Source organism: Rhyacophila brunnea, unplaced genomic scaffold (genome assembly GCF_057557595.1).
Source record: "Rhyacophila brunnea isolate RB1 unplaced genomic scaffold, BYU_Rbru_1.0 scaffold_22, whole genome shotgun sequence".
NCBI lineage: Eukaryota > Metazoa > Arthropoda > Insecta > Trichoptera > Rhyacophilidae > Rhyacophila > Rhyacophila brunnea.
The window spans coordinates 30600692-30609526 of NW_028232882.1; positions in this window are offsets into that span (position 1 = coordinate 30600692).

Consider the following 8835-nt stretch of genomic DNA (forward strand, 5'->3'; position numbering starts at 1 on the left):
CTATTCACACTTCAGTACCTCAGTGGGCGGAAGACCTAACTCTTGTTTAACGGAAAATTTCATTCATGGGAGGGTTGACCATAAATCAAAGTTCCGTATATCGAAATGTATGTCTAATTTTCGTATTAAAAATAATGTGTAAATCGAGTAGTGAATTTCTGTATAACAAGCGTCTGTTAAGTGAGAGTTGGGTGTACTATTTTTAAGCCTTTCTAGCTAAGATTTTAATTTCAAAAGTTTCTTTCCTTTCACTGTCGTAGGTAACACTATTTAAAAGCTTCGGAGGATGCCAGGTGTAAAATTTTTACATTTAAAAACCGCACATTTACTGGCTACCTTTTTATCATCAAGAACCCGTATCGTAAAGCGGCTGACATCATCCAATTGGATTGCGAGTAAAATTCGTTCTGGATACGCATTTATAATTCAAAGTTATTGTATATCAAAACGAATTTCCCCATAAGAAATAAAGGAAATTCAGATGATTCGTTCCAAAACTTAAAAAATATTCATGTAAAAACGATTAGTACAAAATATCTTTTTATTTACTATGTATTTCTTTTTTTTCAACGAATAATTCACAAGATTTAGGACATTCAGAATTTAACATTCTTTTTATTGAATATACATACATACAAAAAATAGTTAATTAAATGAACAATATTAGTAAGTTCAAGTAAGTTACAACAAGAAATCTTGGAGTGATCCGTGACGTCGGTTGGTAATTTAACACATCCGCGGACACGACGTCTATAGACATCGTATTTGGTGAGATGTGATATGACAGGACGTCCGTTGACATCCTGTACTGTGGAACGGAATACGACATGACGTTTATAGAAGTCGTATTTTGGATTAAAACAATATGTTCCCTGCTACTTGTGTCAGGGTGCGAACATGCTTCCATTAGATAGTGTAGTATCTTAAGATTCAATTCATTTCTATATATGAGGTGTCTAATTCCAAAAAGCGATAAGTCCACATTTGGTCAAAATCGAGAAAAAAATACACACGTATACTTTGTATAATTTTACACAATATGTATTGATCTATAAATTCCAAAACGCGACATAACCCTACGAAAAAAAATATTTTAAGTCTCGATTTATTACAAGAAGCGCCAAGTTCGTTTTTCATATTATTTAAAGCTTGGTTGATTTCGCGCGTGTTTAAGTCAACCAATAAGGGAACGTTCAATATTGAAAAGGGCGTCTCCCCACGGAATGGAAATATGTGCCTTATGCGGGATAAATTAAAAAGTGAAGTACAAGTAGCGCTAAGTCCAATTTTATTTTGCCTATATTTATTACATTTAAGAGTTTATCAGCTGAAACAAATTGCCATTTGGTTCTAATTTCGATATAGAAAACAACGGGGAAAAAAATCTCACGTTAAAACAAATAATTGAAGCTAGAAACATAAAAACGTTGTTTGCCGAAAATATTGAATTGTGGACTTGTCACTTTTTGTAATTAGACGCCTCATATCTAAATCGAAAATTTAAAAAATAAAATTTTTCATATGTGTCATATCACTAATATGTATTAGCTAACATGTGTCCGCGAATGTGTTAAAGTAATTGATACCTACTTTGATGTAAAATACAAAAGCCGATTGCCAATAGTAACTCAATTTAGAAAGCGCTTCAGAGAGTAATGTAAAAGCCATTAGTTAATATTCGTCGCAATTAGATAAGATGCCTATAGCATTGTGGTCAATGCGCGTGGGCGCGAATTCCGAGAGACGCAGGTTTGATCGTGTTGGGTGTCGTATTTTTTTCAAAAAAGATTTTTTCTATTGGTTATACATTGCTCAGAAGTGTTTTCAAATTATGTATATCTTTTTATATTTTCGTATTATTGAAATTATATATGAAGTGATTGAATCTGTTAATTATTGTATAAGACGATCTTCAATGTCACTAATGGAATAGATAGCAGTGATTGGATCACTGGAATCCTTTTTTTTGTGCGACTTTAACAAGTAACCTATCCAATGACACTTGCATTTGTCTCCTGTTGAGGATTTCTCAGCGACCTTGGCAGACAAAACTTATGCGTACTACTCATATTGCAAGACCTCGCTTGTTTATTAGGTAAAAATTTCTCTTGTCTTGCAAAACTCTCAGACTAAGTTACTTGCAATCCAAGGTTTTACTGCAGTGTTACTTTCTATCTTTCAATTTGATAATGTAAATAGGTAATCTTGCAAAGTGGGACACATACTCATATCAAAAATAAAGAAGGGTAAAGATTTTTTTACAATAATTATGGTTGTAAAATTCTTGTTTGTAAATTGAAACTAGGAACCCGTAGCTTCGGTTTATATTTGATTGAATTATATATTACGACATACTATTTATTTTGTTTATTTAAATTTGTTTTTGTTGAAGCCGAGTTCTTAAATTTTTAGAAGATATCAGTGTGTATTTAGGTAAATTTTAGTTATGTATGTATTGGAAAAATGATTTCACATTATCGTGGCCTTGCTGGTGAACTGACCTACTTCATGCATATTTAAAAAATATTAGGTACAGTAAAACCCCAATTATATTATGTTTTAGTAGGGACTGACAAAAAAATGTAAATCATTCAAATTGGTTTGGAGCATATTGAGGGGTTGCTGCCAAAAGTTGGTATGTCTATAATTTTTGGTATTTATAGTTAACAACGGATTATGTGTCTATATATAAAATATGTCTGCTTGAAAAAAATATCAAGATCATCCGATATATAGAACATGCAAGTAAAGCACAAAGAAATTGTCATTATGTCTGATTTTAGAGGGCATATCAAACTTTCATATTGCAATTTCTCCATTATATGATTTCGAGATTTACCAACTTTTGGTAGTAACCTAACCTAACCTTAATGTCAGCATGTTCTTTTTGAGAATGCTCCTTTTCTCTTGAACTGACAACATTTTTCTTCGCTGAGACGTTATTTGAACGGGTTTAACAAAAAAAACAACACAATATAAAAAAAAAGCTTATGCGATAGCGTTGTGTACACTCAGGCTTTGACACTGCAGACATGCCTATAAATAGAAACGCACACACGCGTTTGGAATTCATTTCAATGATTGCCATCAATGACATTAATATGGACGAATCATCTGGAAAAGAAAATGACACTCACTTTATTGTCGGGTCTGCCGAATGGCATAATCTGTTCTAACGCCATTACAATAAAGTGATATTGCTATAAATTTCTGATGGTTTTTGTTAGGTCTGCCGAATGGTTCGGTTCGAACGGGTTCGCTCAAATGAACATTGACATTAGAAACACTGCTCTAACGCCATTACAATAAAGGTCATATTGCTTGACGTCTACCTATACATGCGAATGCGCGAATTTACTTGCTAGCTACTGTATCGAGTGCGTCGTCCATTAATAATGTCATCGATTGCCATGCATTGAATTGAATGTGCTCAAATAAATTGGATTTTTAATTTAATTTTGAATTTGCAGATGTAAATTGTGGGAAATAAAAATGTACAATTAGGAATTAAACATTCTAAAATGAAATGGGATTGCAGAAACTGAATGTAATAGTGGGAATATGTGAATTCTGGGCACGTAAAATCGAGGTTCCACTGTATTTTCTTGCAATGTATCTAATTCAACTATTTTTGTCTGATAAAATAATATCTCATATAATTTTTTTTGAAAAACAGTTACATATTAAATAGAATTTATAATAAAATTGCATATTTAACTTTGAATTTGATTGAGTCAATTTAGAAATGTTTTAAACATCAGCTTCTTATTTATGGAAATTATTGTGAAAATCATGATTTTATCTTTATGATGTGAGTAATGTATTTAGATACCATTCCTTCCCAAAAACAAGTGGGAAGCGAGGCTAATTTACTATAATATTGTCACTATTTCCGACTGTGTTTACATTGCATCTGTTGTCCAAGCTTATTTCAATCGCCCCCCCCCTTCCACTATCTCTTGATATCTGCCCAAACTATCGAACCAATGTGGTACATTTTTAGTACGACATAAAGTTTTCAAACAACATATCTCCGAAATTTATAAAATGTGGATAGCTCAGTTCACCACCGAAGCGACGATATAGTGATGTGATTTTGGTGTATTCATTCAGTACATTCTACAGTAGTACAGTTATAATAATGTTAGCGTTTAGTGGGAGGAATGTTTCCATAGCAATACTTCAAACAAAATGTCACCAAATCAAAGATCGCGTGATGTTTCACAATGAAATCAAAATAATGAACCTCATTTCTCATTAGGTTCTTGCTAATATTGGTTAGAATGAATGAGTTTATTTAATTATTGATTATTAATGATAGTGAAAAGTTTCTTTTTATCGTTCAGAGGTTTAATTTGATTGTCTCTGATCAAAAAGTGACTTGCATTTCAGGGCTGTGATGAATGTATGTTTGAAATTACCATTCAATCCTGGTCAAAAGTTTAACTAATTCTCTTTATTTTTAAATCCTGTTTTGTTTAGTTTTTTTTTTAGTAATATAAATAAAATTGTGTAGATAATATTATAATGTAGTAACTTTTCACATTGGAAATATTGAGGTCGCCACCGTCTATGTCAACTGTCAAATTTTATATTGTTAATATTTTAGTTCCAAATATAGCCACTGGTCAGTGTTGCTCCCTTCAAAAATCATTATGTCAACCATAATAGGTTTGTTCCCATCTAAATAATTTAATTTCGATAAACACGCCAATAAAATTTGAAAGGGGCCTAGATAAAATAGTGTCAACCTCCTGCCGAAAAAAAAAACGAACTACACCACTCGGACTCATTTTGAGATTAACCGATTTTCATGACTGTCAAATAGTACCATAAAATGAAAACATCGCGTCTCGCTTTCTCTTGAAGAATGAGATTGGCGAGACAGTCAGCACTTTTACATGTAAACAGTTATTATCGCGATAGTTTAAAATACACACTATTGGTGCAAGTACATCCATGCGCGTGTACAGCCGCTATTAGAGGCAATTTTCATGGATGGCACACTTAACTAAATTTTTAACCAAAATAAGGGTTGACACTACATATTTTTATCCAAGGCTCGAAATTTGCAATGTTATAAAATAAAAGATGTCCAAAAATGAAAATAATGTCCTTATAATCATCGAGATTTAAATTATGTTTTAGTTGTATTAAAAGACATTAATATTTTAAGGCTACCAAAATATAAAATTCTTATATCTACTGCTTGTATGTTTATTATTAATATTATATTCTACTACAAAGTTATACCTATCTTATTAGTATTAATTCTTGTTTTCTTTTTCATTTTTCTAAAATATATTGTAATACATAATTTTAATAATTATCATTGTTAGAATATTAAATTTGACAATTTAACTATTTCCATTGTCATTATTTGGATTGTGTTATGCATTTACAGGTCAAGCAATAAAGCGTCTAAATTATTGTCCGACGACAAGAAATCGCCGATAACAGGATGTCGCTGTAATAGCATGTAGGAGACTTCTCGTTGTGTACCTGTTATGGTGGCAACGCGTGTTTAAATAATGTATTCTTCTTCGCAATAAACCAAAAGTTTACTAATAATAATTCTAGTATCACTCCTGATCGATTCAAATTACGTAAATTGACAGAACCGTACACCACGGTAGTGTAAATTGAAATGATAAATTTGGGGGAATTCCTAATTTGAAAACGGAAGTGTGATTAGCTGCACTGGAGGGGATTGTTAGTTTAGTTCACAGTTTTAACATGCGGACAAGAAGTTCTTGTTCGATAGTAGTAATGCAAATTTAGTCTAATAAAAATGTAGATTCATATTGCAAAAAGAGAATCCTGTCGTGCAACCTAGTTCTCGGAAGACACCCTCTACCACAAACACGTAACTGATATCACTGTTTAAAACTGAATTGTTTCTTCTTATTCTTTGGCCATATCCGCCCCTTAATTGGAGCATATGGACACCACGCGGCGCATCCAAGAATCCCTGTCGCTCTGCCGTATACACTCTATAGATAGTATTTAACGGCCTTCCAGGATGCCGGAAACCGGTCGGCTTGAAGAACAGGCAAGCCAGGTTGAGGTTCTCTTTTGGTATCCGCAACACGTGGCCGAGCCAGGTCCAACGTCGCCTCTTCAATCTCAGTATGATGAGAGGCTGCTTGGTGTGTTCTCTTATCTACTCGTTGCTCCTAAATTCATCCGCACACCTAGTATCCGTCGCAAACATCTGTTTTCGAAGCTCAGTATACGGTTGCTCTGAGTCTTCGTTTAGTCATTGTTTAGCCATTGTTTAGTCAAAGTAAATTGATGTCTTCATCTAGTGACACTATGTACCTACAATTTACAATTATATGCATTGTTTTTGATGGAAAAATTTATGTTTTTAATATTTAAAATAAAAATTTATATATATAATATATTTTAATATAAACTATGAAATATTTAATACTTTCTTCTTTCCATCGAACATAACTTATTAAACTCACATAAAAATTTATAAATAACTAAATTATTAGTCAATTACCGCGTCTCAAACAAATGTGACTTGATCTTTAAATGAATAACGTGGTTCAATCAAACTTCTGGACTTTTTTACAGTGAGAAAGAAGGCTTAGAAATGAAAGACTTCGATGAAATGTATGAACGTTTCGTACTCTTTTTAGATTTATAGATTTAATTTGAACCCTAGTATATTGAGAAAATTGCTTGTTTTTATTTTAAATTATTTACTTTTTAAGAGACATTAAAAAAATCAATTAGACTATTGATAATACCAGTAATTCCCAACCAGCGTTTTTTGAGCCAAATAACTTTGAATAAATAATTTTAACTTGTTTAAATGTTATGTTATGTTATTTTAATTAACTATTTCTTTTATTCAACGAATAATTAACAAGATTATAAGAATGTACCATTCTATTTATTGAACATACATAATTCTGAAAACACTCTCAGGAAATATAGCCAATAGAAAACATCTTTTTTAAAAAAAGTAAAGACACCCGGTAGGATCGAACCTGCGTCTCTTGGGTATCGCGCCCTGTGCATTACCACTATGCTACGACTGCCATGCTTAATTGTGACACATCTTAACTATTGGCTTTTTTAATACCTGCTAATAAGTGCTATTTATTAAGTATTTATTACTTTAATTACTAACCTTATATATCGTCACTGTTCTGGCAGAAAACACTAATTCGAAAAAATGACATATTGAGTTAGTACCAAAATGTTCCTTATTTCAAACTTTACCGCCTGGAAACCTTCTTAATAAGTAAACAGTCTTTATTTTAAAGTCACCCTTTTTACGATTACTTAATAAACTCACATGATAGACCATTATTTCAAACATTTTAACAAGTTCAAAGTCAAATTACTCAAAACTAGTATTCTTCAGTTAGTGTGTTCTGTCAGAACAGAGACGATATTTCCTTTACAGAAATCATAGTTTAGTATGGCACACGGTTCTAAACCGCATACGGTTTCAGTCTATGAATGGCCTTGAAGATTGGAACTTTCACTAGGTAGTCACAATATTATATCATAGGGTTCCCCGACATTTTAGAAAGAATATGAGTTCCATTATCCAAAAGGTTGGGTATTACTGGATTATATATTGTCATGATATGTCTAAATGATTTTAGGTTGAATGCGTTTGATTATGATAGATTTTGTATGATTATTTCTGTAACATGACTTTCATTGAGTAATTGATATTATTAATAATATTGTAACCCTTCATGTCATGTTTGCGCTGAATGATTATGGAGATTTAAGAAAAGGGACCATATCAGTAAATTAAAAAAAATATATCCACTGGTCTTACATACACTATTATTTAATTTTTAGTTAGTTCATTAAATCTTACTTTTTGATTTTTTTTGCAATATCTTTTTATCCAGTGCTAATTTGTAACAGATTACATACATGCATACATCTAGTGGTGTTTTTTATAAGTAACTATTTCTGAGATGGTAAAACAGGAAGTTTATGAAAATAACCACTAGAGTAATAATTATTATGGCTAATAAATGTGAAAAATTTCTGTCGAATAAATTTTGACATTTTAATTATTTTTATAAGTGATATTATAATGTTATTTTCTTTAATACAATTTTTTTCTTTCTGTCATAATATGTAGGTACGTAATAATATTATGTTTGTTTTGTAAATATTTTAATATTCACATGCTCATGTGTAAATAGTGTATGATAATCTGTAAATATTTGAAAGGTTTATTATTTAACAAATAAATGAAAATCGAGGTGACAGAAGTGTTTTATTTATTACAGCCATTTACCTGTACCAGGACGTCCAACAATGTTGCCGGCTATACATTCTATAATTTTATTATAGTACAATCAAGGCTTTTTTTTTGAAAAACAAAGGTGCCGGAACTCACTTGCCAAATTTTTTACCTACTTAAGAAAATTATATTCAAATATCATTTAAAGCAACTTTTCCTATGCCACAAAGCACATAATAAAATAAACAAACAAACAAATAGGTAGGTAGAGTTGAATTTAATATTTAAGACGGTCAATAAACCAACATAATAATGTTATCCGATAGAATTTGCTTTATATGGTTACCCATTGACCGAGTCAGTATTATTAGTTATTTTAATTAAATTTTATTGTATATAATCTTTTAGTTTAAACTATTATTTTTGAGCACAAAAAGCTACACAAAACCGTCTAAAAGTAGTAGTAATTTCCATGCCACCACATCCTGGAGCGGGCCCCCAGTCCAGGATCTTTGGCGGGCCCCCTACCTATCACGAAGATTAAAGGCAATGTGACGCTCTATAGTAGCGTTTTTCAAACGGTGTTCGAGGTAAAATTAAGG